Source organism: Saccopteryx leptura, chromosome 2 (genome assembly GCF_036850995.1).
Source record: "Saccopteryx leptura isolate mSacLep1 chromosome 2, mSacLep1_pri_phased_curated, whole genome shotgun sequence".
NCBI lineage: Eukaryota > Metazoa > Chordata > Mammalia > Chiroptera > Emballonuridae > Saccopteryx > Saccopteryx leptura.
In genome coordinates, this window is record NC_089504.1 from 141,049,479 (window position 1) to 141,061,715 (window position 12,237).

A 12,237-nucleotide genomic window follows, 5' to 3' on the forward strand; every position below is an offset into this window, starting at 1 on the left:
TGTGCAGTGAAGAGAGTTCCCAGTTTAACATGTGGTTAAATCTGAAGACATCCAATGATAACGCAGGCCTCCACTTTTCAGATGGAAAGTAACTAATAGCTCCTTTTAAAAGACAGCATAAAGGGCACTTACTGATAAAATAAAGAATGCTGGGGTGTGAGTAGTTAGAGACAACTAACTCACTGAGTTGGGTGGGAGAAGTATTGAGTGCTGCTGTCGTCCCTGCTGGCCACTTTTTTAAATTTTATTTTATTTATTCATTTTTAGAGGGGAGAGAGAGAGACAGAGAGAGAGAAGGGGGGAGTAGTTGGAAGCATCAACTCCCATATGTGCCTTGACCAGGCAAGCCCAGGGTTTCGAACTGGCGACCTCAGCATTTCCAGGTCGACGCTTTATCCGCTGCGCCACCACGGGTCAGGCCCCTGCTGGCCACTTTTTGTATCATCTGGTTGTACTATTGCAAACTAAAGTCAGAGAGATTTGTATAACCATCATGCCAGGTTTGAGGTCAATAGGAAACATGGAAATTTTAGATTAGGTGTAAGTGAAATATCTGCAAGAAAATGGAGGCGAATCAGTCCTGTCAGAGACATACAGAGTAGTAGGAATGTTGTTGCTACAGTGGTTTTACCAACAACTATTTTTTTTTTATTGTTTGGTAATGTGTTTGTAATCCTTTTGGCAGCAGGGAACTCAAATAAAGGAAAATTAATGCTTAATGATAAGTTAGGTACTGATATTTTGTTTTTCAGTAAGGTTGATGATGAACCTATAACTTGTGCATAAAATATTTGCCAACATTTAGCATCTCCCCTGTTTATATCATTGATCACATGACAATCTGAAGACACTAAACTATTGAAAAAGCATCACCATTTACTTTTATATTTAGTTGTTATTTAAAGGAGGTTATTGCTGCAGACAGTAATTTGACACATGTAACAGCAGATCATTGTAGATAAAATTATTTCTGCAATGATAATATGATTACAAATTTGGTGAATCATAGCATCATGGCAAAACAGGGTTATTATTAAATTGTGTAACCAGTGTAGCCAAGATATACCTGGAATTGGTTTTGGTTTACATATATATCACAGATGCATCCAAAGAAGCTTGATATTTTACCAAACAGAAGCTGAGATTTTCAAAATTTTAAACAACTTAACATATGTAGATTGTTGTACATGGAAATAGAGTCACAAGAAATTCTTGATGGAATTCAAAATTTGGCTAGTTATGCTGATATTTGTGATTGACATGACTACAGTATATTAATAAATGTTGATTTTTTTGTTCAATAATAAATGTGAATTCTTGTTCATGGAAAAATAAGACATCCCTGAAAATAAGACCTAGCGCGTCTTTAGGAGCAAAAATTAATATAAGACACTGTTTTATTTTCGGGGAAACACGGTACGCACAATTAATGTAACCGGATTGCAGTGTTTTGAAATAATACTAATTTTGAATACAAAAGGAGTTCTTGGTCATGTCATTATAAGTTTTGTTGCCTTTCATTAATTAGATTTCACCAACACATGAGTCTGTGATGAATTACTTTATAAATCTATGTGCTCTACTTTGTTATTGAACATTTTTGGAAGCAGGTTCTCCAAATTTTGATGACATTTTGTTCAGGATCAGTTGGAAATCATTATTCACAGAATCCCATAAATTGAGTGAAAAAACCTTCCAGTTTTGAAGCTTTTAGTGAGTTACAATTATCAAAAATAAAGTTTATAAGATTTAATTGTGAATAGCCTGAAAATACATCTATATTTGGGTTTTATTCACATTCTAAAATCTTCTGTGGGATTCATTCAGGAGATAGCTGCTTATGTTTATCATTATTAGCCTATAACTGTGAAATGATTTTTATTGTGTGAAAATACAATGAGAATTCAGTCTCTCAGAACTTAACTTTAGGCTCTGTATTCTGCATTAGATGAATTTCTGCCTTATTGATTTCAGTATTTTTTCTAAATACCTCATCTTTTGTAATTCATACATCTTTAAAAACTTTATTCTTATATTGGAAGACTTTATTTAAAAGCTGAAACATTCTAACATATATCATTACTATTCCTCACACATCAGGTAGAACTTTTTTAGTTTTTTGGAGAGCCAATGTAAGTACTTTTTCTAGGCTAGGTACTGTCCTGAATCTTAATAAGTCTGCTAATTAAAATGTTAGATTATGATGTTTTAAGGTTAATATCAATTTCAGTCTAACACAAGCCCTAAAGTCTTGTTTTTTTTTCATTTGTTAGTTATGGCTTTATTAATTTTATTTACATTTTTCACTTTTATTCACAACTTAAGATATTATTATAAGATCTTAACAATCTGGAAACAATTTATTTTGAATGGCACCATGCCACCAAAAAAATTAAGCAGCAAACTAAGAAGTAAAATAAACAAAAAGGGAAAATTCAAGAGTAACAATATAAGGCATATGACTTTATTTAATCCCTAATGTGGGATCAGTATCTCCTGTGTACTCCATGTAAAATGTATGTTAGTGTTGTTTTTGATATTTCCTTGACAACTTTACTGCTTTTGTGTCTATTTTTCGTAAAGAAAGTATTTCTTTAGCATTTTCCTTTAAATCTTTTCTTATTAGAAAGATTAGCAAGAGGAAGAATACCTTGATACTTTTCTGTTTTCAGCATGGTTGTAATTCTTTCTGTCACTCTCCTCTCTTTCCCTTCTCTCCCTCCTCTTCCCTTCTTTCTTTTCCTTTCCTCCCTTAATCTCTTTATGCGTCTCTATTTTACTTGATTCTTTCTTAACAAATAATATTGTAACATATCTATGTTCCTTCTTCCCAGAATTGAAAACTTGTAGTGTTCTTTTCAGTATGTAGCAATAAGTAGTATAGGTTCCTTATATATTGTGAATATTAATTCTTTATCAGATATATGATTTGCAGATATTTTCTCCATTGCATTTTGTTGATGGTTTTCTTGTTTTGCAGAAGCTTTTTTATTTGATGTAGGCCCACTTGTGTATTTTTGCTCTTAATACCGTTTCTTTTAAAAAGATCGTTGGTTGCTAAGAGCAATGACAAGGTGCTTACTCCCTATATTTTCTTCTATGAATTTTGTGACTTCAGGTCTTACATTCAAGTCTTTATACCATTTTAAGTTGATTTTTTTTTATATGGTGTAAGGTAGGGTTCCAGTTTCATTCTGTAGCTATCTAGTTTTTTTCCCCCAACACCATTTATTAAAAGACTCTCTTTGCCACATTGTATATTCTGTTTCCTTTGCCATAAATTAATTGACCATATATGTATGGTGTTGTTTCTGGGCTTTCTATTATTATTCATTGGCCAGTGTGTCTGCTTTTATGCCAGTACCATACTGTTTCATTACTAGAGTTTTGTGATATCGGTTGAAATTTGGAAACGTAATGCCTCCAGCTTTATTCTTCTTTCTCAAGATTACCTTGGCTATTCAAGGTCTTTCTGTGGTTCCTTAAAGATTTTCAGGTTGTTCTGTTTCTGTGAGAATGGTCATTGGAATTCTTACAGGGATTGTATTGAATTTGCAGATTCCTTTGAGTAGTATGGGCATTTAAAAAATAGTATTCCAATTCATGATCACAAAATATCTTTCAATTTATTTTTCTCTTCTTCATTTTTATCAGTGTCTTATTGTTTTCAGTATCAGGTGTTTCACCTGTTTTAAGTACTTTTTGCTGTAATTGATTCCCTTTGCTGCAGTGGTAAATGGGGTTATTTCTTTATCTCCCTTTTTGATAGATTGTTGATAGTATATAAAACACAAGTGATTATTATAGATTGATTTGTATCCTGCAATTTTACTGAATTTATTGCTTTTTTTTTGGTGGTGTTTTTAGAGTTTCCGTGTTATCTGCCATTAAAGGTGATTTTACATGTTCCTCTCTGTTTTCGATGCTTTTAATTTTTTCCTTGTCTGATTACACATGCTAGGACTTCCTTACTATGTTGAATAAAAGTGGTGAGAGTGGATCCCTTGTTCCTGAACTTGGAGAGGTTTCAACATTTCACTATTGAGAATAGTTTTTGTTGTGGGCTTGTCGTTTATGGTCTTTATTATATTGAAGTAAATTCTCCACATACTTTTATGAGAGTTTTTATCATAAAAAGATGGTGAATTTCTCAGATGACTTTTTTGTAGCTACTGAAGTAATTATGTAATTTTTCCCCTTCATTTTGTTTATGTAGTATATAACTGGGATTCCTGTATCAGTATTGAACTGTCCTTGCATCCCTGGAACAAATCCCACTTAATCTCAGTATATGATCTTTTAATGTATTGTTGAATTTGGTTTGCTAATATTTTGTTGAAGATTTTTGCCTCTATTTTTAAGAGGGGTATTGGCCTACAATTTTCTTTTCTTGTAGTATCCGTGCCTGGTTTTGGTATCATGGTAATGCTGGCTTGGTAAAATGAAATTGGAAGTGTTTTCTACACCTCTATTTTTTGAAAGAGTTTGATAGGGCTTAATATTAGTTATTTTTTAGATGTGTGGTAGAATTCACCAGTTAAGCCATCTGGTCCTGGATTTTTTGCTATTGGATGGTCTTGTAATACTAATTAAATCTACTTTTTAGTAATTGACCTGTTGAAATAGTAGTCTGTTTCTTCATGATTCTGTCTTGATAGATTGTATGTGTTCCAGAAATTATCCATTTGTTTTAGGTTGTTCAGTTTGTGGTCTACAATTGTTCATAGTAGTCTCTTATGATCCTTTCTTTTTATTCGTATAATATCAATTATAATGTCTCCTATTTAATTTCTAATTTGAATCATCTGTCTTTTTTTCTTGATAATTCTATCTAGCAGTTTGTCCATTTTCTTTAATTTCTTAAAGAGCCATCTCATAGTTTCATTGAGTTTTTTCTGTTGTCTTTTTTGTCTCTTTTATTTCCACTTAGACATACATGGTAGCCTTTTTTTCTGTTAACTTCGGGCTTAGCTTGTTCTTTTTCTGCTTCTTTGAGGTGTAAATTAGGTTATTTATTTGAGTGTTTTTTCTTAGTATAATCATTTATTATTGTAGTCTTCCATCATAGAACTGCTTTTGTTGCATCCCATAAGTTTTTATATGTAGTGTTTGTATTTTCATTTCTCTCAAGACATCTTTTAAAATTTTCTGTTTTAATTTCTTTGACCCATAGGTTGTTTAGGGGCACGTTGTTTAGTCTCCTCATAAATGTGTATTTTTCTTCCTGTAATTGATTTCTAGTTTCATACCATTGTAGCTTGATATGATTTGTCTTCTTAAATTTATTGACCTGTTTTGTGGATTAATATATGATCTGTCTTGGAGAATGTTCTCTGTGTGCTTGAGAAGAACATATATTTTGCTACTGCTGTATGACATGTTCTGTATATGTTTGTTAAGTCCATCTGATTTAATTTGTAGTTAAGTTCAATGTTCCCATATTGATTTTATATCTGGATGATTCTGATTCTGATTTCCATTCCAGTGTATCTGTTTTTTCCACCTTTACAAGATTCTTCAACACCAGCTTGGTATCCTACAATTCAACTCAATTCTGATAGTATACACCTGGAGATAGTGTTATAGTCCATGGGTTAAGGGCTCAGTCCTGTAAGACTGTCCCAATCGTGCCCCCCATCAACTTTAGTAACCAGTTGCAAGTCCAGGATGTCACCTGTGCTTCTGATCAACCAATAATAGATTGGAGATTTCATGAGCCCCTTCTAGGGTCAAATAAATTTACTAGAAGAGCTTACAGAACTCAGAGAAACATTTTACTTACTAGATTATAGCTTTATTTTAAAAAGGTATAACTTGGAAACAGCCAGTTGGAAGAGATGCGTAAGGTTAGGTATGGGGAAAGGGTGTGGAATTTCCATGGACTTTCCAGATTTATGACCCCTCCCATCTCCACATACCAATCTCCACATGTTCACTAACCTTAGTTTTATAGAGGTTCCATCACCCAGGCAGGATCAATTATATTATTTTCTATTGGCAGCCATTGGACCACCAGTGCATATCCCCTCCTGTGGGGGGAATTAAAGTTCCAAACCACTAACCACATGGGCATGTCTCTTGGCAACCAGCTCCATCCAAGTTGTGTTTCCACGAGTCACTTCATTAATATAACAGAAGATACCTTTTATGCTCTCATTTAGGAAATTCCAAGGGTTTTAGGAACTCTGTGCTAGGATTGGGGATAAAGAACAAATACATATTTTTTATTTTAATCACAGTATCATAGTAATCAACTTGTTGAATGTGGGGTATTAAAGTCTCCTTGTTATTGTAATGTTTCCTATCTCACCCTTCAGCTCTGTTTATATTGGTTTTATTTATTAAGTACTCTTTTGTTGGGTGTATAAATTTTTATTTATTTTTTTGGCACTTTTTTATTTACTTTAAGAGAGAGGAGGGGAGACAGAGAGACAGACTCTCACATGTGCCCTGACCAGGATCTACCTGCCCCCCACCCCTCCACCCCAGCCTGGGGCCGATGCTCTGCCCATCAGGGACCATGCTGACAACTGAGCTATTTTTAGTGCCTGAGGCAGAGGCTTTACAGAGCCATCTTCAGTGCCTAGGGAGATAAGCTCAAACCAATTGAGCCATGGCAGTGGGAGGGGGAGAGAGATAGAGACAGAGAGAAGGGGCAAGGGGAGGGGTGCAGAAGCAGATGGTCACTTCTGTGTTCTCTGACCTGGAATTGAACTGGGATATCCATACGATGGGTGAACAATTGACCAATTGACCACTGAGCCAACTGGCCAGGGCTCTTTTTTTTTGGGGGGGGGCAGTTTTATAACTTTCTTCAACAAATGGCAGTTAGTTTTCATCCACATTAACTGTTTGTTGACTTTTGAAATTGATGATTAGTACCTAAGTAACCAGCATATAGAGCTTGTTTGGTGAATCTTCATCCTCATTACATTTTCTTGACAAGCTCAGCCAGATACGGTATGGGACATTCCTTGTTTCTTTGGCCCAGATGGCTTTGTTGAGCCTGGTGTCAATGCGTGTATCTGGAGGTCCCATCCTCTTTATGGCAAATTTCTGGATCTATTGTATTTGAGTGCCTGAGGGACATGCTTCTTGAAACCTACTCCATGAATATGCTTGTGAATGTTGATGGTGTACTCTCTGGTCACTACCTCGTTTGTTGATGGCAGAACGGCCCTTCTTCTTCTTGCCACTCTTATTTTCAGGAGCCATTATGCCAGGCTCAAGTTGGAAAGAAAGAGAGAGAGGTAATATGAGAGAGGGAAAGCAGGGTTGCCTATAACTAATTATAATTATTATATCCTCTTGGTGAAATTACCTCTTTATCATTATGTAACAACTTTCTTAGTCTCTTATTACTGTCTTTGGCTTAAAGTAGATTTTATCTGATTTAAGTATAACTATCCCAGTTTTTTTTTTGTTTCTATTTGCATGGAATATTTTTTTCTATCCCTTCATTTTCAGTCTATAAATGTCCTTAAACTAGAGAACTAGAGGTAAGTTTCTTTCTTTCTTTTTTTTTTTTTTTTTTTTGACCAAGAGAGAGAATCAGAGAGAAGGACAGTTAGGGACAGACAGATAGGAAGGGAGAGAGATGAGAAGCATCAGTTCTTCACTGTGGCACCTTAGTTGTTCAGTGAGTGCTTTCTCCCATGTGCCTTGATGGGAGGGGGGGCTACAGCAGAGCGAGTGACCCCTTGCTAAAGCCAGTGACCCTGGGGTCATGTCTGTGATCCCACACTAAAGCCAGTGACACCGCACTCAAGCTGGTGAGCTCATGCTCAAGCTGGATGAGCCTGTGCACTCAAGCTGGCGACCTCAAGGTTTCAAACCTGGGTCCTCTGTGTCCCATTCTGATGCTCTATCCTCTGCGCCACCACCTTGTCAGGGCGGAGGTGAAGTTCTTGTAGGCAACAAATAGTTGGGCCGTGTGTGTGTGTGTGTGTGTGTGTGTGTGTGTGTGTGTTCGTGTGTTCCATTTAGCCACTTTGTCTCTTTGGATTGGAGAATTGAGACCATTTACATTTAAAGTAATCATTGTTATGGACTTATCATTGCCATTTTGTTAGTTGTTTTTTGGTTGTTTTGTAATCCCTCTGTTCTTTCTTCTCTTACTCTCTTCATATGTGATTTGATGATTTTTCTTTAGTGTTATGCTTTGATGCCTTTTTCTTTCTCTTTTATCTATGATAGGCTCTTACTTTGTGGTTACCATGAGTCTTACATAAACATAACAGTCTATTTGAAGCTGATAATAACTAACTTCAAACCCCTATCAAAGTTCTTTCATTCTTACCTTTTATATTTTGATAGCACGTTTGCATTATTTTCATTGAACTTAGGACATCCACACACTGGGCTAATTGTTAAATTATTGTGGCTATAGTTATATTTAATAATCTTATCTTTCAACCCTTATTTCATTTAGATCTATTTTTGGAGACATTTTGTGCTTTTGTTTGGAACATTTTCCTTTGTTTCTTTATTTTTCTTGACCCTCTGTTTTGGTTTCTGCAAAGTAGATAAACAGCCACTTCTCCCAGTTTGACTGAATGGTCTCAGCAGGAGATGAAGCACCTCCAACAGCCTGGCCCTAGCTCTGATTGTCTCTCAGGTTTTGGAATTTCCCAACCTCCTTCTTTGTTCTTAGTGTCTCTCAGTAGTTGGGAGTCTGGCAAGACCCATAGGTATCTTAAAGGGGAGGATCACAGTCAGCATCTAGATACTAACTGATTGGAAGCTTGACCCTCAGGCAGCAGCTGAGGCATGTATGTAGTTAAGACCCTTCCAGGAAGAAACTGGGTGATGAGTTGTTTTTTCCAATCCTTCTTTGCTGAACCTAGTGTTCTGGATGGTGTTCCTATGACGATTAAGAATTATTTCTACATGGCCCTGGTTGGTTGGCTCGGTGGAGCATTAGCCCAGTGTGTGGATGTCCTAAGTTCAATTCCTGGTCGGGGCACACAGGAGAAGTGACCATCTGCTTCTCTACCCCTCCCCCTTCTCCTTTTCTCTCTCTCTGTCTCTCTCTCTTACTCCCTCTCCCTTCCTTTTCCCCTCCCTCAGCCATGGCTCGATTGGTTTGAGTGTATTGGTCCGGGTGCTGAAGATGGCTCTGTGGAGCCTTTGCCTTGGTTGCAAGCATGGTCCCAGATGGGCAGAGCGTCAGCCCCAGGTGCAGGTTGTTGGGTGGATCCTGGTTGGGGCGCATGTGGGAGTCTGCCTATCTCCTCTCCTCTCACTTGGAAAATAATTAAAAAACAACAACCATTTCTGCCTGGCCTGACCTGTGGTGGCACAGTGGATAAAGCATTGACCTGGAATGCTAAGGTTGCCGGTTCAAATCCCTGGGCTTGCCCCATCAAGGCACATATGAGAAGCAGCTATTATGAGGTAATGCTTCCCATTTCCCCTCCTACTCACTCTCTCTCTCTCTCTCTCTCTCTCTCTCCCCCTCCCCTCTCTCTCTCTCTCTCTCAGAAAAAAAATCCATCTCTCTATATAGAGATAGATATATTCTTCTGTAATACATAAGAACTATTTCTGCCTGGCATGTGGTGGTGCAGTGGATACAACATCCACCTGGATTGAATGCTGAGGTTACCATTTCAAAACCCTGGGCTTGCCTGGTAGCAGCACATATGACAAGCATCCAATGAACAACTAAAGTGAAGCAACTATGAGTTGATACTTCTCGTTCCTGTTCCCCATCCTCCTCTCTCTGTAAAATTAATAAACCTTAAAAAAAAAAAAAGAAAAGAGCTATTTTTTTCTTTGTTACATTCCTATGGGACTGTGAATATAAGACCCTTTGGTTGTTGAAGTGAGATGATTTGGAAACCTGCTCTTCTGGTGGCTGTCACGAAAGCTGTGGCACAAGATAAGTGAACAAGCTCCTTCTGAGGACCTACTAGCAACTTAGTATTATTATTAGAGTGGGCTGGAGGGATAAGATCTGAAAGGTGTCTGCGGGCTTCTCTGGTCTTGGGAAAATAACACGCAGCCCCTCGATGCCCCCTATATTAGAAGCCTTGCCGTCAGGCAATTTTGCCTGATTTCTAGGCTGAGTCCTGGGGTGATATCCAGTTAAGAATCTTGTCTAGCCTGACCAGGCGGTGGTGCAGTGGATAGAGCATCGGACTGGGATGCAGAGGACCCGGGTTCGAGACCCCGAGGTCCCCAGCTTGAGCGCAGGCTCATCTGGTTTGAGCAGGGCTCACTAGCTTGAGCCCAGGGTCGCTGGCTCGAGCAAGGGGTCACTCTGTCTGCTGTAGCCCCCTAGTCAAGGCACATATGAGAAATCAATTGATGAACAACTAAGGAGCCGCAACGAAGAACTGATGTTTCTCATCTCTCTCCCTTCCTGTCTGTCCCCCTCTCTGACTCTCTCTGCCACACACACACACACAAAATCTTTTCTAGAGTCCTATTGTTTTCATGAATGAAAGCCCTTTTGGCTATAGAGCCAGAGCACCCAGTGCCCTGTTAAGCTGGGCCACAGGTATGGTTATAAACGCAGTTCAGGCAGATACTGGTAACTTGGAGTGCTTTGGAAGAAAAAGGCAGGTTAGGTATCCTCCAGATTCTCTGGTCTCTGGGGAGGATTGCAGTCAGGGAGGGCTCTGAGAATTATAAGCTTGGATTTTGTGCAGCAGCTTTTATAGTATACAGGTAAACCTTTTGAGGGAAAGACTGGGAGATGGGTGATATGCCTGCTTCCTCCATGAGTCTGGCATCTCCTAGACCAGTGGTAGTCAACCTGGTCCCTACCGCCCACTAGTGGGCGTTCCAGCTTTCATGGTGGGCAGTAGCAGAGCAACCAAAGTATAAATAAAAAGATAGATTTAACTATAGTAAGTTGTTTTATAAAGATTTATTCTGCCAAACTTAGCAATAATTTGACATAAAGTACTTGGTAAGTAATTATTATTATATGCTTTAACTTGCTGTAACTCTGCTTTATAAATTTTATAAAGTAAAGTTACTTCCCTACTTTATAAATCACCATTACTGTGGAACCGGTGGATGGTTAGAACATGTTACTACTAACAGAGATACTAAAGTGGGCGGTAGGTATAAAAAGGTTGACTACCCCTGTCCTAGACTCTCCTTGAGCTGGAGGTGAACTCGGACCTCTGGGCCAGCTTCAGGAGCTGAGTGAGTATAACAGCAGCCAAGGAAATTGAAGTTGGTAGCAGTCGGAAAGCTATTATACTCTTTGATCCTGTTCCTTAACTGAATTCTTTCCAGAAAATCCAAGTCTGGCTCGTATATGAATTGGAGAAAAAGTTTAGTGTAAGCACATTGTCTTTATTGCTCAGAGGAGAATTCTGCCTAAGCCTACTCAGAAAAGCTGTACAAAGAATAAGCAAAAGTGTATCAGGAGCTGCTCTCGGACAGCCATGCACGAAGCCATCCTGGAGGACTTGGTTTTCTCAAGGGCAATTGTGGGCAAAAGAATCCATGTGAAACTGGTGGCAGCTGGCTCCTGAAGGTTCATTTGGATAAGGCCCAGCAGATTAATGTGGAACACAGGTTGAAACTTTTTCTGGTGTCTATAAGAAACTCATGGGCAAAGATGTTAATTTTGAAATCCTGGAGTTTCAGTTGTAAATAAATGGCTAAATAAAATACCATGTACACACACACACACACACACACAAAATAAATGGCTAAATAAAATACCATGTACACACACACACACACACACACACACACACACACACGTTATTGACCCAAAGAAATAGGGACTGCAGAGCATCTAGCATCTTTTGTAGTTGCAGGTAGTTGCAGGAGCTGCAGCAGGATCAATGCCAGTGATGCTAGGGGAGGTGTGCACTGTCTAGAAGTGGCGATGCTGCAGTCAGGTGATGATGTTCAGTTTTCAGCAATGCCAACAGTGGGGACTTTAGAGACTAGTTATGACAGGATTTCGACTGGGATCACATAGCTCCCTAAACAACTTCTTTTTTCTTATTCCTGTTGCCAAATCTACTACTTTAGCTTTCTTGGCAAGTCCGTTGGCTAACCCAGTTTCCTTTTAATAAATTTTCTGTTTAAATTAGCCTAAGTTGCTTCTACTTTCTTGAAGCTAAAAATATTAACTGATGCAGTCTCTTCTTTTAGACATATAGTATGACTTAGTAGCATTGGTTGCCTTAATAATTTAAAATGTTTTGTTTAAGAAATGACCTTTTATTTACAAGTCAGGATCCTTTTTCATTTTCACTGTGG

The 12,237-nt window shown here is 38.1% G+C and overlaps 2 pseudogenes; one reads left to right on the forward strand and one right to left on the reverse strand.

The window, feature by feature from the left end:
- Positions 1 to 6,828: 6,828 nt before the first annotated feature.
- Positions 6,829 to 7,215, reverse strand: LOC136393157 (large ribosomal subunit protein eL31-like; annotated as a pseudogene).
- A 3,291-nt stretch (positions 7,216 to 10,506) lies between these two features.
- Positions 10,507 to 11,616, forward strand: LOC136391574 (small ribosomal subunit protein eS7-like; annotated as a pseudogene).
- Positions 11,617 to 12,237: the final 621 nt, after the last annotated feature.